Below are 19486 nucleotides of genomic sequence, written 5' to 3'. Positions count from 1 at the left end.
CAGTCAGGACAAATCTTTGTCACCCGCCAGTCCCAAAGCCGCTCAGACCCAACCAAGTAAACACAGAGACTTATATTGCTTACAAACTGTATGGCCGTGGCAGGCTTCTTGCTAACTGTTCCTATAGCTTAAATTAATCCATTTCCATAAATCTATACCTTGCCAGGTGGCTCATGGCTTTCTGGCATCTTCACATGCTTCTTGTCATGGCGGTGGCTGACAGTGACTCCTTCTGCCTTTCTGTTCTTTGTTTTCTCCTCTCTGTTAGTCCTGCCTATACTTCCTGCCCAGCCACTGGCCAATCAGTGTTTTATTTATTGACCAATCAGAGCAATTTGACATACAGACCATCCCACAGCAATCTGATCCTAAAATTCATACAGCATTGTGATGGCCCCTAAACAACCAACATTTGCCTGAAAACAAAAGGCTGAGTGATAGGTACATCCCCCTTTTAAAACTTAGTACAAAGCTAATAGTCAAAACCTTGATATTGGCATAAGGACAGACACAAACAAATGGGATACAAGCGATAATCAAAAACTGGGCATTTGGGAGGTGGTATAGAAACCTATCCATTGGAAACTTTCTAAGATATATGAAGGCCATACTAATGAAGTCTTGAAATAATGAGAAAGACAGAGTTCCAACTGACAATTGTTTATAAACAAAACAAGGTTCTAGTAGCAGGACTGGGTTGCATTCAATTGATTTGTTGGCCAAAGGGGTCCCATGGAAATTCTCAAACAACCCAGGAAATTGCGGGGATAAGAGGTTACTCTCTGCAAATGGATAGCAAAACCTCATTGCTAAGGACAACACCCACACAACCCATTGAACATGGAGTTGTCAAGATGGTGGCTGCAAAGAACCTTCACTGCGATTTGTGTCTTTGGTCTGGGGAGATACTCTGCAGGCTAAGAAAAGAGAAGCATAAATACCAACCCAGCCACAAACCTTTGATCTACAATCTGCCCTGCCTGGAAAATATACTAGGGCAACGACGGTACAAGATTTAGGGGAGTAGCCAGCTAGTGCCTGATTCGACTTAAGACCCACTGCATAAGAAGGAACTCTGATCCAGCCCAGCTTGGATGACCAATAACCAGAGACCAGATAGCCCAGAGACCTAGAGTAAAAGAAAATACTGTTTTGGGGTGTTTTTAGTAACAATAAAATGATTCTTAATAATATGCTATATTCATATACCAGTACCTTGTTCAACCATCATTATAAAAGCGCTTCCTCCTGCAGCAGATGGGAACAAATACAGAGACTCATGGTCAGACGTTATGAAGAGAAAGAGAGAGAGAGAGAGAGAGAGAGAGAGAGAGAGAGAGAGAGAGAGAGAGAGAGAGAATGGAATGTTTCCATCAAAATCCTCCCTCAGAGCCCTGTAAAAGAGGAGGCAGAAAAATGTAAGAACCAGAGGAGATAAAGAACCTCAATGAGAGAACAATGCCCTCTAAATAAACTGAGCAAAGCTCATATGAACTCACAGCAACTGAGGCAGCAAGCACAGGACCCACATGGATCTGTACCAGGTCCTCTGTGTATATATTACAGCTTTCAGTTTGGTACTTTTATGGGACTCGAGAGTGAATGAATAACTGCATCTCTGATTTTTGTGCCTTCTCTTGGGGCTCTTTTCCTTCTATTGATTTTGCCTTGTCCAACTTTGATGTGTTATTTTTTGTTTTGTCTTATTTTATTTTGTTATTAAAAATTAAAAACTTCAAAAAAAACTTAAGTAACACATCTATAGTCAATTGTCGACATTCAACAATGAATTAAGACAAGTCAGTGGGAGAAAATACAGTCTTCAAACAATGATGCTAGAACAACTGACAGCCACGTGAAGTTAGATTTGTGCTTATCATCACACACAAGAATGATATCAAATGAACTGACCTAAATATACGGCTACATGGCCATGGAGTTGACTATGGGTTATTAGATATGACACCAAAAGTATGAACAACAAAAGGAAACGTAAATGGAGACCCACCAAAATCAACAATTTTGTGTATCAAGAGAGATGTCAAGAAGTTAAAAAACCAGGCCAATAAAATGGAAGAAAATGCTTGTGAATTAAATATCTGACTGGTAATTTACAAAATATATAACTAAGCTTTAAAATGGGCAAAGTACTTCAAGAGACATTTCTTCAAAGAAGATGTCCAACAAACACATTAAAGGGTATTCAACATCATTAGTTATAAGGTCAATGCAGATAAAAACCACATTGAGAAATCACTTTATAGTCAGTTAAGTGGCCATCATAAAAAAAGAGAAGATGCAATCATGCTGTGAATAAATTGAAACTTTTGTGTATTACTAAAAGGGATACAAAACATTGAAGCTGCTGTGGAAAGTAATTTGCCATGCCTCAAACAGGATCACAGGACGTAACAATTTCACTCCTAGAAATGCATCCCATGGTATTAAAAGCAGATGCTAAATACTCATTCACACATCATTGTTCATAGCAGCATTGTTCACAAGAACTAGAATATGAAAACAACCTGAATATCTATCATATGCATGGGATAAACAAATTCAATATAACCATAGAAGGAGATATTATTCTGCCACAACAAGAAATAAGCATTGATTTATGCCATGATATGAATGGTTATGGAAAATAAATAAAACAGTGTAGGCACAAGTGGCCACCAGAGTGGGTAAACGTGTAATATAAGATACACAAAGCAGATTGGTGTTTGCAAAGACTGGCAGAATAATACAATGGGGAGTGGCTGCTTAACTTATAAAGTTTCCTTGAAGAATGATTAAAAAAAAGTTTTGGAGTGGATAAGAGGTAGTTACTGGGGCTGGAGAAAGGGTTCAGTGACAAAGAGCAATGGCTGCTCTTCTAGAGGACCAAGGTTCAATTCCCAGAACCAACAGGGAGGCCCACAACCATCTGTAACTCCAGTTCCAGGTGATCTGATGCCATCTTCTGATCTCTGTGGGCGCTGTGCACATGTAGTGCACAAACAGATTCAAACACTCATACCTACAAAATAAAAATCACATCTCCCAAAAGTGAAATGTTTATCATAGAGTATTGTGAATCTCTTAGACACATCTTAAGCAAACACTTAAAAATGATTACTTTTATATAAATCTCACTATAATAAAACAAACACTGCTACAATTAAGATTGCAACTGTAACCTTTGTACTCCCAACTGCAGAATCCAATACAGTTTGCTGTCTGTCATTTATTTATTATTACTTGATCCTCCAACTACCTACCCTGTTCTAATGGGGTGCACATTAAGCTTCCTAGGACATTGCAAGAACAGAGCCCAGTGACATGCTACACCACACACTTGTGACAACAGTTAGAAATAAATAGTAAAAAGATCAGAAGCTAGAGAGATGGTTCAGCAGTTAATAGCTCTGGCTGCCCTTCCAGAGGACCTGGGTTCAATTCCCAGCACCTACATGGCTTCTCACAACTGTCTGTAGCTCCAGTTCAAAGGTATCCGACACACCTATACAAACATACTTATAGGCAAAGGACCAATGTACATGAAATAAAAACATAAACAAATCATTAAAAGATCACAGTCCAGGTTGTCAATTAAGGCTTTGAGAGATTAAAACATAAATGCCTGCTAAATGAACGTGTGTGTGTGTGTGTGTGTGTGTGTGTGTGTGTGTGTGTGTGTGGCGGGGGGGGGGGGGGTGTCAGGAAAGGAAAGGGGTCAGGATTATGTAATGTGGAATGATATAGAAAAACAAATCAGATAGAGTGACGGTGTATTCTTACAAATCTAAATGGAATTAGATGCGATGTGACTTCCTCCACACTCGGTGACTTACAAACAGAATGGAAAGAAATTTCCTCTCTAGGAGTAATAGACTAGGTTTGTGGGAGCAACATTGATATTAACTAATTGATAACAACATGTAGTTCATTCCCAAGTCATCCAATGACAGTTCACCCGACAGGAGAGCTCAGATGCACTCGCATTCAGAAATCTAAGCACCTAGAGGTCACAGATTCATTTGCAAAGGTACCAATGGACTTGCAGTTGAAGATAAAAGTTTGGCTGGTACCGATTTGCTGGGGACAAGCCCTATTTATCAACATCTTACTAAAGAAAAATAGAGATTGCAACTGAGCTATTTATGTGATATTGGCAGTCATTTTTCACATGATTTATGGAGGGGTTTTGGCTTGAGAAGTTTTTTCTAATAGAGCTGCCTGTGCAAAGGAGCTTTGTCCTGGAGAAAGCCATTAATCAACATATTCCTGGATTTTTCAACTATTTAAAACATCACAGCAAGGCACATGAGCAGGGGTCTATCCTCAGAGCTTTCTTGTATGGCTCTGGTGAGCATCTTCAGACACATTCTTTCTAGCCACACAGGCAGGCCCCTCTCCATTTCTTTGATTTCATTGCATCTTAAATCTGTGATACATTGTAATTCCCAAATGTTTCTACCACTTAACATTGAGAGGATTCTTATCTTTCTTGATTACTCCAAAGGCACCTACCCCCACCCCCAAACTCACTCTGTCACACTCTATGATCGCTCTCTTCCCTTACTCAAACCACGGGAAAGCAGAGGAGAGCAATGCTACTCTGAAAATTCATGACCCTTATTGGGAAGATCACAGATATGAGATCTTTGTTTCAGTTCTTGTTCTCAAAGGCAAAAGATGTTTGCATGCTGGGACACTGTAGCTTAGCTGTTTGGGGGCTGGGAACTCCAGGTAGATTCCATAGAAACGGGATGGCCTTGGTTTCTACTCAAACCCAGTGAACCTCCTCTAGGAAGTCTTCATCAGTTTAGAAGTTGGGATCTTCTCTGCAACATGGCTCCCTTAGAATCTCAACAGCTATAATCTTGATCCTATAGTTAAACTGTCACTAAGTGACTGACACCCCGCCCCCATTCAGAATCCTCAGTTTGCCTTCAGCAGTGATCTGGGGCAGCCATACATGGTGGCCCATGAGGCCATCCAGCCCACTGTTTGGTTTCTATAAAAGTTAGCTGGATCACAGCCCTTCTCATCTGCTGAGTTGTTGACTGTGGCTATTTTTTGCTACAGTCCTCCACAGGAAAAGTTTGCCAATGTTTTCATACTATGAAAATTCTTCAGATAGCAGACACTGGTTATGTTCACCCAACTCAAACTTTCTTAAGGAAGACTAAATGTGATAGCTCAGACACTTATAAAGTCATATCAATTTTCTTATGCTAAGAATTGTGTTATGGTAAAAACAACTTTTCCATGAATGGACACAGCAAAGTATTTAAATGTGTCATTTTACCAAAACCATACCCATCACTTAAATCACAGGCTTACAAAGCACTGACATTCAAACAATGACAGCAGCTGTTTTCTGTAGTGCTCCTACCCTGCATTATCTACCTGTACCACAGACTTATTGTGGGAAGTGTCAAGTCAGCCATGCCCAGTATTTTATTTGACATATATTAGTTATAGTACTGGGTTTCATAGAACATTCTTCATTCAAGTATGTTTTGCATTTTCACCAAGTTCCATCACCTTCCTCTCTCCCAATCCTCCTATCCCCTCCCCTTCCCACTAAACCCCTTAGCTTCCTAGACAGCATTGGTTCTAATTTCATGTCACATGTACAGGTAGGAGTTAATAATTATACATAAAATCTGGAGTCCAATCTTTCTAAGAAGGCACTCACCTTGATGCAAGCAATGCTCTCTGGCTGTAATTCTTGTTGCAGCTACGTTGTATTGTTTAGGACTTCCTAGCCACTGGCCAGCACAGGGAACTTGCCTCTTTCTGGAAACCAGCTCTTCCCTTTTCTTTCCACTACAGCCTCCTCAAGTAGCCACTGACACCAAGCATTAGTTCATGGAACAAGTTTTCCTGAAGTCAAGAAGTCTTCTGCATCTAGATGCAACTTTACTGCTTCATCTATCCATACTCATTCCAAACTCAGAGACAGTTCCGAGCCTCTGTGCACTTTTCCTACTCCATTCTAACAGCAAACTGAAACTAAATGCAATTTTTAAACTTGAAGTTCATTTCTTTCTTTTCATTTCCCCATTTCTTCCGCCAATCAAAGAACTGTACCTTCAGTAGTATCTCTAATTCAGGAAGCTTTGTTATCTCAGATCTCTCTCTTCTTTACTATCTGTTCTGTGATAACACACTGCAAAGAACAGAGTTCTGTGGAGATGGCTCAGCTGGTGAAGGGCTTGCTGCACAAACGTGAGGACCTGAGTTCCATCCCCTGCACCAAAGTGAACAACAGGGTGCACAAACACATACCTGCAGTCGCAGCACCAGGGAAGCAGAGACAAGAGGACCTTTCTGGCCAGTCAAATCCTGTCCTGAGAAGTAAGGCGAGAAGTGATTGAGGAAGATGCCTGACATCAACCTTCAGCCTGAACACATAAAGGAATGCAAATTGATGTCAACAAAATCAGTCCCTATGTATTAGGCAGCATCTTTGTTATTAAATTTCTTAATTACGATATAACTACATCATTCTTTCCTTCCCTGTCTTACCTCCAACCTGTCCCATGCTCCCACTCCTTCTCAAATTGATGGCCTCTTTTTTATTATTGCTACATATAAATATGCATCAATATTTAATTACAACTTACCGTGTCTATTTAGTGTTACTTGTATGTATGTGATTTTAGGGCTGACAACTTCGTATTGTATAAGAAATTGGGGGGGGGGGCATCATTCCTTGGAGAGTATAATTTTTCCTTCTAAAAGGTGATACGTGGCTGCTGTTTGTCTAGAAGTGAGACCCCCAATGAGGTTTTCCCCTTCCATGTTAGCATGTCTAATGATTTTATCATTGTTCAGGTCTTGTTTAGACAGCCATGTTGTTGAGGTATCATGAGTATAGCTTCCCTGTCATGTCTAGGAAACACAATCTCATAGCAGACTTCCTGATCCTCTGGCTCTTACAGTCTTTCCACTCCCTTTTCCATGATGTTTCCCTACTCTTCACGCAGAAGTTGTACTGTGTGTATAACAGCTGGGACTAGGATCCCCACAGTCCATCGATCTCTGTATTATGACCCATTGTGGTTTTCTACAATGGCCTGTCTAAAATAAAATTTAAAAAAGCTTATCTGATTGGGGTGATAGATATACCCATCTGTAATCTGAGGACAAGTTTTAGAATGCATTTAGGAATTACAGTGATCTAGTGTGGGAGCCTGTTCTCGGGTTCCTCATGGCTTTACCCAGCAGGTCCACATGGAGGATGATTAGGACCATGGGCCTGAGTGTAGGTGTCTGAGATGGTCTGCACTTGGCTGTGCTGGGGGAGGAGGTCTTTTGCTCCACCCTTTGGTGTCTCTATAAAAACCCTGGGTCAGAGACAGTCGGGGCCTGTTGGAATAGGTTCCAGGCCCTCTCGAAGCTATCCTTTATTTTCTATCTGTTTATCTCCGCAAGATTCTCCACTATAAATCCTTCTATCTAATATTTCCTGCTGATTGCACTCAAGAAAACTCTGGGGAACTGTGGGGGTGGTGGGTAAACGCCCCACAATCTAGTAAAGTGATGATTTTATTTAAATTTTTTTCATTTTATATGCCAACCACAGTTCCCTCTCTTTTCTCTCCTCCCACTCCCCCCCCACTTCCCTCTCACCCCTCCCCCATCCAATCCTCTAAGAAGGTAAGGCCTTCCTTGGGGAGACAACAAAATCTGGCACATCAAGTTGAGGCAGGACCAAGTTCCTCCCCGCTGCATCAAGGCTGAGCAAGGTATCTCACCATAGAAAATGGGCTCCGAAAAGCCAGTTCATGCACCAGAGATAAATCCTGATCCCAATGTTAGGGGCCCCACAAACAGATCAAGCCACAACTGTCACCCACATTCAGAGGGCCTGGTTTAGTCCCATGCAGGTTCCCCAGCTATCCCAGAGATATCCCACTAGCTTGGGTCAGCTGTCTCTATGGTGGTCCCCATCATGATCTTGACCCCCCCCCCTTGCTCATATACTTCCTCCTTCCTCTCTTCAACCAGACTCTAGGAGCTCAGCCTAGTGCTTAGCTGTGTATCTCTGCATCTGCTTCCATCAGTTACTGGATGAAGGCTCTATGATGACAATTAGGGTAGTCATTAATCTGATTACAGGAGAAGGCCAGTTCAGGCACTCTCTCTGCTGTTGCTAAGAGTCTTAGCTGGGTCATCCTTGTGGATTCCTGGGAATTTCCCTATCATCAGGTTTCTCCCTAACCCCATAAGGTCTCGATCTCTCAAGATATCTCTTTCATTGCTCTCCCTCTCCATCCCTCCCCCAACTCTGACATCCCAAGCCACACACCTATGAACACTTGATTTTTGACAAAGAAGCAAAAATTGTAAATGGAAAAAAGAAAACATCTTCAACAAATGGTAGTGGCATAACTGGATGTCAACATGTGGAAGAATGTAAATAGGTCCATACCTATCACCATGCATAAAACTCAAGTCCAAATAGATAAAAGACATCAACATAAATCCAATTGAACTGAACCTGATAGAAGAGAAAGTAGGAAGTAACCTTGAATGCATTGACACAGGAGACTGCTTCTTAAATATAACACCATTAGCACAGACACTGAGGGCAACAATTAGTAAATGGGACCTCCTGAAACTGAAAAAGCTTCTTTAAGGCAAAGGATACAGTAAATAAAAACAAAACGACAGTCTACAGAATGGGAAAATGTCTTCACCAACACCACATCTGACAGAGGACCGATCTCCAAAATACATGAAGAACTAAAAAAACTAGACATTAAAATACCAAACAATCCAATTAAAAAATGGGCTACAGATCAAAAAAGAGAATTCTCAACTGAAGAATCTCAAATGGCCAAAATAAATTTAAAGAATTTCTCAACATCCTTAGCCATCAGGGAAATGGAAATCAAAACAACTCTGAAGTACCATCTTATACCTGTCAGAATGGCTAAGATTAAAAACATTGAAGATAGCTTATGTTGGAGATGATACAGAGTAAGTGGAACACTCCTCCACTGCTGGTAAGAGTGCAAACTTGTACCGCCCCTTTGGAAATCAGTATGGCAGCTTCTCAGAGAATTGGGAATCAATCTACCTCTAGACCCAGCAATACCACTTTTGGACATATACCCAAAAGATGCTCAATCATACCACAAGGACACTTGCTCAATTATGATCATAGTAACATTATTTGTAATAGCCAGAATATGAAGCAACCTAGATGCCCCTCAACTGAAGAATGGATAAAGAAAATGTGGCACATATACACAATGGAGTATTACTCAGCAGTAAAAAAACAATGACATGATGAGGTTTGCAGGTAAATCGATGGAACTAGAAAAAAATCATCCTGAGTGAGGTAACCCAGACCCAGAAAGACAAACATGGTATGTACTCACTCATAAGTAGATATTAGACACAAAGCAAAGGATAATCAGGCTACAATCCACAATCCCAGAGGAGCTAGGTAACAAGGAGGCCCCTAAGGAGGATATGCATGGATCACTCTAGGAAGAGGAAATAGATAATTCTCTTTAAAGATCCATCACCCCACTAGCCCTGGGAAGTTAGCTAGATTTCTAGAAACAGGCGTTTTCCTTCTATTGAGTGTGTCTGAAGTCTACTTAAACAGCCATTGGTTATCATTATGATAAGAGTGTCATTGTTGCACCTTGAGGAATACATTCTACATCTTAAGCTGTAAGCCTTGCTCCAGACGGGTTCGATCACCTGGAATAGATGGATGAAGTCAGCACCAAAAAGAGACTGTTATCACCTGTTATTCAAACAAGTATTCCCAGATAGCCTGGACTGTCTTTATTCAGTTTTAATAGTGTGCATGAACAATTTTACAATCAGTTTTTACTTCCTAAGTTTCTAAAGAATGGTGACAATAATTGCCAGTTTGTTCCATGCTTCTTTCCCCTCCCCCTCAACTTTCCCACCACTAGTCACTACCCTTTTGATCTATGTCTCTGCTGTTAGAAACATAAGCATTCTTGCAAGCCGCAAAGGAACTTTTCTAACTAGGCACTCCTACAGGTAGAGCAATGTGCCCAGGTGGTAGCACATGTGGTTACAGCATCTTGTAGGGTGATAGACAGTTTAGTTTCTTGTGGCTAATATTTATATCTAGTAGGGTCTGGGTTCTCATAATCAACTCACCAGCCAATGCTGGATCAATCCATTCCACATCTGTACTACTCTACCTCCTCTGGGGATATTCCAGGTTTTTCCATTTGTCCTACAGACAACATAACTTGGAGACTTGCTCTTAGTAGTTGGCACTGTTTATCCTTTGTCCTTATGTCTGTCTCCCTTAACTTCTTTCGGTATTGGCACAGTTACTAGAAACAAAGGAACTCTGGGTTTCTAGGATTCTGTTTCATTCCTTGCTCCTAGACTGTTCCCATTAACTCCTGATATCTATTTAATAACATTTCTCAAAGACTCTTGTGGTTAAATTAATCCCTTCCAGAACAGTTATGCAACTATGTAATATTAAACTTCATGACTTACTGTTACTCAATGAGGCCAGTAATGGCTAGCATGGTGAAGGCTAGGAGAACACGTAGCACCTATGCTCCCAGGGTCATGCCCAGAATCATGTAGTGAACTGTCCACAGGTCTTTGTCAAGTGGGTCAGGGTCTCCAGGGGCTTGTCATGAGGAGAGCCATTCATGCTATTCTCAGTCCTTGTTCCCCAAAGAAGTCACATGGCTCCTGCCAGTTTTAGGAACACCGAAGTATAACAATTTATTTGTTGTTTTGATTAACTAGATTATGAAGTCTTCTTGTTAGTCAAGTCAACTTGAAGGATGTGGCTGATGCCTGGGGTCTTGCAAGGTATGAAAATACTGGGAAGGTGGGGTTGCATTTGGAAAAAGAGAAATCATTATAGGGCCAAACTGCCTTGTACATTAATCATGCATCAGGATACAGGGTAGCCTTATGCTGCTAGACTATCTGTATGTCTGAAAGCATGAAGAGGAAATAGCAGTGTTATCTGTAGCCAAATTTCTAAGCGGTCTTATTAAATAAAAAACATGGAGCCAAATATAGGGGTGAAAGCCTTAGAGATCAGGGAAATAGTGAGAGTCACCAACCAACCTTATCTCACCAGCTCTGCAGCTTCCAAAATGCCACAACTTCCTATCTACCTAGGCTTTTATTGCCTTGCTTTTGTGCCCTCTCATTGGCTCTTAGCCCAGCTACCTTACTTCCTTGTCACTGCCTGTGTGTACAGACCTCCAGGTCTCTATGGTTGGTACTGGGATTAAAGGTGTGTGTCCCCACGCTTGGCTGTTCCCTAGTGTGGCCTTGAACACACACACACACAGACCCTGCCTGCTAAGTGATCGAATTAAGGGTGTGTGCGACTACCACTGCCTGACTTTTGTGTTTACCTTAAAATGGCTTGCTATTTCCTCTGATCTCCAGGCAAACTTAAATATACAAATAAAATATCACCACAGTTGTCCTTCATTACACAAGAGTTCTGAGCACTTACTGTGGATCAGAGGTGGCTTTCTGAGACACCCACCCAATTCCCATTATGTCTTGCAGTGCCTCCCTATCCTAGGTGATAGGTAAATGGCGCTGGTTGCCACATAGAGAGGTCATGGTCATGACAGAACCCAGTGGAAGTTTTTAGAGCTTTATTAGGAAGGAAAAGGGGTGGGGGAGAGAAAGGGGAGGAAGGCCTGAGGGGAGAGAGCAGAGCAGAGAGCAGAGAACAAAGAGAGAGGATGGGGTCCGCATCAGGCCTTTTTAAAGGTACAGATTGGGTGCCCTCAGTGCCCGCTGATGATGTAAGATGCATGACCCTGAGGAGTGAGGGCAGGATCCTAACACTAGGGAAGGTAAGCTTTATTCTCAGCCCTGTTGTAAGTGAGGCACTTTTTCTACTTTCATGTCTCACAAGTGTACTGATAACTCCAAACTTCCATTCTATATCATTTGTACTCACTTCCTATCTCTGTGTCCATATATAAACACACAAGTGCACACATACATACACACCACCACCACCACCACCACCACCACCACCACCACCACCACCACCATCCTTGTCTTAGTTAAAGCTTCTATTGCTGCAACAAAACACCATGACCATAAAGCAAGTTGGGGATAGGAACTCAAACAGGGCAGGATACTGGAGGCAGGAGCTGATGCAGAGGCCATGAAGGGTGCTGCTTGCTGTCTTGCTCACCTTGCTTTCTTATAGAACCCAGTACCACCAGCCCAAGGATGGCACCACATGCATGAGCTGGGCCTTCCCCCATTGATCACTAATTGGGAAAATGCCTTACGGTTGGATCTCATGAAGGCATTTCCTCAACTGATATTCCTCCCTCTCTGATGACCCTAGTTTGTATCAAGTTGACACACAAAACTACCCAGTGTAACTGACCCTTGTCAACTTGACACACAGACATATCACTGTTAAACCACAACCCTTCCTTACTTATTCATCCCCAAGATCTCACATTAAAACATTTTTAAAAGTCCCACAGTCTTTACAAATTCTAACACATTAAAATTTTTGTCTCTTCAAAATATCCAATCTCTTTTAAAACCTCAAGTCTTTTATCTGTGGGCTCCTTTAAAAATCAAAACTAAATAACTTCTTCAAGAGGAAAGAACCAGGGTACCATCACAATCTGAACCAAATAAAATCAAACTCTTACAGTATAAATAACTCAATATCCAATTGTCTGGGATTCACTCATAATCTTTTGGACTCCTCCAAAGGGCTTGGGTCACTTCTCCAGCTCTGCCCTCTGCAGCACACACAGTTCGTCTTCTAGGCTCTGGCTGGCTCCACTACTGCTGCTGTTTGGTGTTGGTATCTCCAAAAATCCTAGGATTTTTCACTGCAACTGGGCTGCATTTTTACCAATAGCCTCTCATAGGTTCTCTTCATGGTGCCAAGACTTAACTTCTTTGCATGGCCCCTTTGGTTCTGGGCCTTCAACTGCTACTGAGGCTGCACCTTCACCAACGGACTCTCCTGGTGCCAAGCCTTACCTGCTCTCCACGACCCCTTTCCTCCCTTCAAAACCAGTACCACGTGGATAATGCTTACACATTACAAAGTCCTGCTGCCAACACGAGGTTCAACTTGGCCGCCTCTGGAACACAGCTTCTCTGTGCTCTCAGCAAACACTTCCCAGAAGATTTCACCCCAGTGATGCTGGTCTCTTCTTAATCACCACTAATTTCTTAGCTCCAGCTGACCAGCATCAATTGTCCCAGCAATGTAAAGGTTTCACTTTAGTTCTTCTGGTATCCTGTTAATCACAGCTCATTCTTAAACCCCAGCTAACCAGAACCACAGAATTTTTTCTTTTCTTTTTTCTTTTTATTAAGAGATTTTCTATTTGTTTTACATATCAACCACAGATTCCCCTGTCCTCCCACCTCCCAGCCTTTCCCTCCCCACCCCCCATTCCTACCTCCTCCAAGGCAAGGTCTCTCCTGGGGAGTCAGCAGAGCCTGGTACATTCAGTTGAGGCAGGTCCAATCCCCTCCTCCCTGTACCAAGGCTGAGCAAAGTATCTCAGTATAGGTACTAGGTTCCAAAAAAGCCAGCTCATGCACTGAGGACAGGTGCCAATCCCACTGCCTGGGGGTCCCCTAAACAGTTCAAGCTAAACAACTGTCTCACTTTTCCAGAGGGCCTAATCCAGTTCCATGGGGGCTCTTCAGCTATTGGATCACAGTTCATGTGTTTCCACTAGTTTGGCTATTTGTCTCTGTACTTTTTCCAATCATGGTCTCAATTCTTGCTCATATGATCTCTCCTCTCTCTTGTCAATTGGACTCCTGGGGCTCTGCCTGGGGGGCTTGACCATGGATCTCTGCATCTGCTTCCATCAGTCACTGGATGAGGGTTCTATCATGAACCCTGTTAGGGTGTTCGGCCATCCGATCACCAGTGTAGGTCAGCTCAGGCACCTTCTTGACCATTGCCTAGTTGTCTATAGTGGAGTCATCTTTGTAGATTCCTGGGGACCTCTCTAGCACTCTGATTCTTCCTATTATCATGGTGTCTTCATTTATTGTGGTATCTCTTTCCTTACTCTCCCTTCTGTTCCTGATTCAGCTAGGATCTCCCACTCCCCTAAGCTCTCTTTCCCCCAACCCTTGCCCTCCATTACCCCCACCCCCACCCCCAGTTTGTTCATGTAGATCTCATCCATTTCTCTGTTGTTGGGCGATCCCTGTGTCTTTCTCAGGGTCCTCTTTACTAGGTAGCCTCCCTAGAGCTGTGAGTTGCGATCTGGTTATCCTTTGCTTTAAATCTAATATCCACTTATGAGTGAGTACATACCATGTTTGTCTTTGAGTCTGGGTTACCTCACTCAGGATGATACTTTCTAGTTCAATCCATTTGCCTGAAAACCTCATGATGTCATTGTTTTTCTCTGCTGAGTAATACTCCATTGTGTATATGTACCACATTTTCTTTATCCATTCTTCAGCTGAAGGGCATCTAAGTTGTTTCCAGGTTCTGGCTATTACAAATAATGCTGCTATGAACATAATTGAGCATGTATCCTTGTAGAACCACAGAATTTTAATTCAAAATAACAAACAGGCCTCGTGGAGTCTTTAATCTTCCCTCTGAAATTTCACAAGCCAGGCCTCCATCTTCTGCACTGCTCTCAGCATTCTTATCTTCCAGTTTCCCATAGAACATCCCACAGAGCTTTTAACATTCAACAGCTCTTCTAGCTCAAAGTTCCAAAGTCCTTTCACAAACCTCCCCCAAACATGGTCAGGTCTGTCACAGCAATACCCCGCTCCCAGGACCAATTTTTCTTAGCTATGGTTTCTATTGCTGCAATAAAACACTGTGACCATAAAGCAAGTTATGGAGGGAAGGCTTAATTTGGCTTACACTTCCACATTTCTGTTCACCACTGAAGGAAGTCAGGACAGGAACTCCTAGAGGCAGGAGCTACATGGTGCAGAGGCCATGGAGAGGTGCTTGCTTACTGGCTTGCTCAGCTTGCTTTCTTGTAGAATTCAGGACCACCAGCCCAGGGATGGCACCACCCACAATGGGCTGGCCCCACCCCCTTGATCACTAATTAAGAAAATGCCTTACAGTTGGATCTCATGGAGGTATTTCCTCGACTGAGGCTCCTCTTTCTCTCTGATTACTCTAGCTTGTGTCAAGTTGACACACAAAACCAGCCAGGAACGCCCTCATGATGACCATATCCTATAACAAGGTATTGATATCATTACTGTAGACAGAATCAAGACAGCTACTTTTTCTTGATGGATCTGTAGTGTTTTAAATGAGAAATGTCTCCAAAGGTTCATGTATTTAAACACTTGGTCCCTGATGGGTGGTGCTGTTTGGGGATACGATGGAACCTTTACATAGTGGAGCCTTGCTGGAAGAAATACATCACTAGGGTTGGGCTTTGACAGGGTATAGCCTTTGCCCCACTTTCTCTCTCTCTCTCTCTCTCTCTCTCTCTCTCTCTCTCTCTCTCTCTCTCTCTCTCTCTCCTTCCTATTTGTACATAAAGATGTGATCAGCAGATTCCTACTGCCTTCCCTGACATTTATGATTCTATCCTTTTGGAACTGAAAAAACAAACCCCATCTTCCTCAAGCTGCTGTGGGCCATGATGTATTTTCACAGCAATAGAATCATACATAATAAAGAATATAACTATCAGTAAACAGTTTTGTCAGCTGATTCTTGAAGAATTTTAAATTGTTGTCATATAAAGAGCCCAACAATTAGCTTTATATAATTGCCAAAGAAATGCAAGGCACCCAGTGATGAGGGTCCTAGAAATGTAGAATTATTCCCCCCAACATAAAGCTACATAATTTTAATCAGCAAATAAGAGGAATATAAGACTGCCACATAACCAGTCATCAGCCAGGAAGCAAACAACAGAAAGCATCCTGAGACAAATGAAACTGCTTCACTCTCAAAGTTCTCCCCGAAGAACAAATGAAGACAAGGCAGAAAAATCAAACGAATGAAGATTGGCCACTGCTCATGGAGATAGACAAATTCCACCTTCCAGCATTGTTATGGACCCTTACAAAAGGCATTTCTATCATTTAAAACTAAACAATGCCCTTTGCTGTTACCATCTGTTGACAGAACCAAGAGACACAGTAAAACTCACATCACTAGAGGGGTATCACATTAACTACTCTTTACCTCTTTTCCTAAAAGTTTCCAGGGTACCAACACATTGTTCTAACAAAGTATAAGAGAGGAAAGAAATATATATTTATCTCATTGTTCACATACAAATTACACCCAGATTAATCTAAATTTATCCTTCTAGAAAAATGGAACTACTGTATAGGAAAATGCCTATTGTCGATATATGTTGTCATTTTCTAATGCATGATAAAACAGTCAACAAGGATAATTACTAAGATAGATAGACACCGAGTGAGTGATGAATAGGAACCTCTACAATGAGAGGAACTGTGGATTTGGCAGTGTCAACGCCCTCTGACCAACTTCCCTAAAGAAAGTTCAAGCAGATATTGCAGGTTTTCTATTGCAGCACAGGAGGAAGAAAATGGTGCCATTAGAACGTGATCTTTCCAGCAGGCCTGAGCCCGAGTTCATGGAGTCTGAAGAACTAGCAAATACTGTAAACAGAAAACAGGCAGAGGAGAACATTAACCTGCAGAGGAGTGCTGAGTTACCTTGAACAAGCCTCTGTGCCTCCATTGCCCATTTATTCTCAGCTATGTCCCATGTTCTATATCCTTTCTTTGTGTGTGTGTGTGTGTGTGTGTGTGTGTGTGTGTGTGATGTATGGGGTGCACATGAGCGTGTGGATGCAGAGTCACATGTGTGTGAGTATAGGCAGCTGCCATACCTGCCTGGCTTTTACAAGGGATCTGGGGATATGAACAGCTCTCACACTTGCCAGTGTTTTATCCACTGAGCCACCTCCCAAATTGTTGCATACCTCCTTTTAAAAACATTCTTTTGAAGTATGAATAGATATAAACAATGTAAGTATTTAATGTATATAACCTCACAGGTTTAGAAACAAGAATATAGTACTCTGGTGAAAGTCCCACCACAGTCAAGTTCATAAATGTACCTAGGACCTCCAAGGATTTCTCATCTCCACCTTTAAAAAACATTAAATACATTTAAACATTGGTGGTAAATTTGAAACCATATATACCTTCTCAGGAAATGTTAACATCTATTAAAGTACGGGTAACTATGGGCACCACACTGTACAGTTCTCCAAAACATATTATACTTCCATGACAATGACTATCCTTTAATCAGATGGTATACTACATCCTTTTAATACACTGTTTTATTTTTTGGTTAGATAGATTTACTTCTAAATATTGCAACTAATAACTCTGACCACTAAATTGACCAAAATTTCAAACTCATTCAATATTAAGAGTGAGAAAAATTGTCTTCAAAATAGGAGGCTAGGGATGAAGATAGGCTTTGGTTTGAGACAGATTCTCTCTCTCTCCCTCTCTCCTCCCTCTCTGTCTCTCTTTTTGTCTGTATCTCTCTCTTTCTCCACATATATACATACATACATACATGTGTCCATACATTTATGAATATCCACAGAGTCATCTCTCCAGACTATAACTTGTGTCCTTTTCAAACCACTTTAAACATACACCACCAAAGCTCCAAAGTTAGGAGAAATGTGACATTGCTTTTTCCTTACTAATAACTTAGGACTCTGGCATGTCAAGTATACAAAAACAAAGCAAAAACCCATGAGAATCTGGAGAGGAATAAACAAAATTTATGAGAGGGAAGTATAATATTTTTTAACTATAGATTACAAATTACACAAATATTCCCAATTAAATCAAAACAGTTAAGGATGTGAAACATCAAAGAATTTACTCTCACCAGTTGTAACAAAAGTTAAAATAATTATAAGCCAACTTTGATTTTACTAGGTGTATAAAGAGATACACAAGAATAATGGCGATGGTTTCTATTAACAAGATCGAGTACAAACATTTCTGTGGTAAAGAGTCGACTGATATATTTCCTAAATTTTCTGTGTGTTTATAGAGTTAAACAGCCTATATGAGAAACAGACTTGTAACAGATACCTTCAGACCCAGCAAAACCACTTCAAAAGATATATCCTAAAAACTGGTAAACTTGGCAAAGTTAGCAAGGATATTTGCTAACATGTAAATATTTATTACATGTTCTGTTAATAAGAATTAGAAATAACTGTGGGCTCATCTCTAATGGACAGACTGCATGCATTGTGATAAATGCACATAGGAGAGTGTTTGCTCTACAATGATTACACAAATCTATATTTAGACGTGTAACACTTACGAAATGTGCTGAGAGAAGAGCTTTGAACAGCTCATACAGCCCCACAGACAAGAAATAGACCATCGTACAAAACAGCTGAGAGCCCATGCCCTCCTCCTCACCTGCCATCTGCATTACCAAGGGCCTAAGCCTCTGCATTCATGCCACCCTTGCCACTGGCCTTTCCTTCTTCTTCTGCTTTTCACCCTTGCTGTCTTGGTGGTTTCAAGGTTTCCATAAAACGTATTCTCGCAAGTACATTAAAGGGAAAGCAGACCATAAGCACAAGACCTACGCAAATGCTGAGTTCTTTGGGATGGTTTGCTGAGAAAGAAACAGGAAGCAGCAGCCGGCCCAGCTATGCTGATGGACAGAGGCTTTCTGATACCCAGTATCTCTTCCCCTCAGTGCAGTCTCCCAATATGACTGCTCTGCCATCCTCTGTATTCTACACTGCTCTGTGCTGCCACGGTTTGATAACACTGAGTTCTCCATCGTGGTTACAAGAGAAAGTCAGTTGTCATCGAGAATCAAGAGTGTGTCCTGTACAGTGACTTGGGTTCTTTCATCCCTGTGTGACTAGCCATGGTGCTTCCAGTACTAAGGAGGCCTAGATCCTTACTCAGCTACAATGGCACTCTCTTCCAGAGAGACTGAAGCTTCCAGGAAGGCAGACCCCATCTCTGGTACTATAGACCAAGTCCTTTCTACCTTTGGCAGAGTCCAGTGAGGATATTTTTAATACCCTAAATGCCACACAAGTTATTTTGCCTCCTATACTTTCAGTATTTCTGTACCTAGGGTGTTGGAAGAAATCTCTGTTGCCTACAACGGAGAAAATCTATGGCCTTAAGATATGGCTTCCTTTCTTTCCTTCCTTCCTTTCGTTCTATCTATCTGCCTTGCCTTTCATTCTCAAAAGTGTCTTGATTTGGATAATAAATTTTACAGTCACCAAAAAGCCACCCAGGGGACTTTAGGACTGAAGCCCCATGTCTCGGGAAACCCATGATCTTGCACATTCCAGAACAGGTGGTCATACTGTGCATGTGTTGTGTCTGTCTCTGGGCCATCAACTTAAGGATACACACCTCAAGTGCATGAAACCTGCCTTCTTCACTGCTGTATCAAACATGGTCCATTGTCTAGGTTTACCTCCCATGCTGG

The 19486-nt window shown here is 41.7% G+C and overlaps 1 protein-coding gene across 3 annotated transcripts in view; it reads right to left on the bottom strand.

Moving 5' to 3' along the window:
• Positions 1–18688, bottom strand: part of Cd226 (CD226 molecule) — a 101145-nt gene extending 82457 nt beyond the window's left edge. The window contains exon 1 of one of the 3 annotated variants that reach the window (XM_037197240.1): positions 18442–18688. The gene's annotated coding sequence lies outside the window, so the exon portion shown is untranslated. Of the gene's footprint in view, positions 1–5686; positions 6079–18441 lie in introns of those variants that run through there. The other 2 variants (XM_037197241.1, XM_028886852.2) reach the window with 2 other exon arrangements.
• Positions 18689–19486: the final 798 nt, after the last annotated feature.

This window comes from Peromyscus leucopus, chromosome 19, assembly GCF_004664715.2.
Source record: "Peromyscus leucopus breed LL Stock chromosome 19, UCI_PerLeu_2.1, whole genome shotgun sequence".
Taxonomy (NCBI): domain Eukaryota; kingdom Metazoa; phylum Chordata; class Mammalia; order Rodentia; family Cricetidae; genus Peromyscus; species Peromyscus leucopus.
The sequence above is the reverse complement of the archived record's forward strand: the minus strand, read 5'-3'. Positions and strand labels throughout refer to the sequence as shown.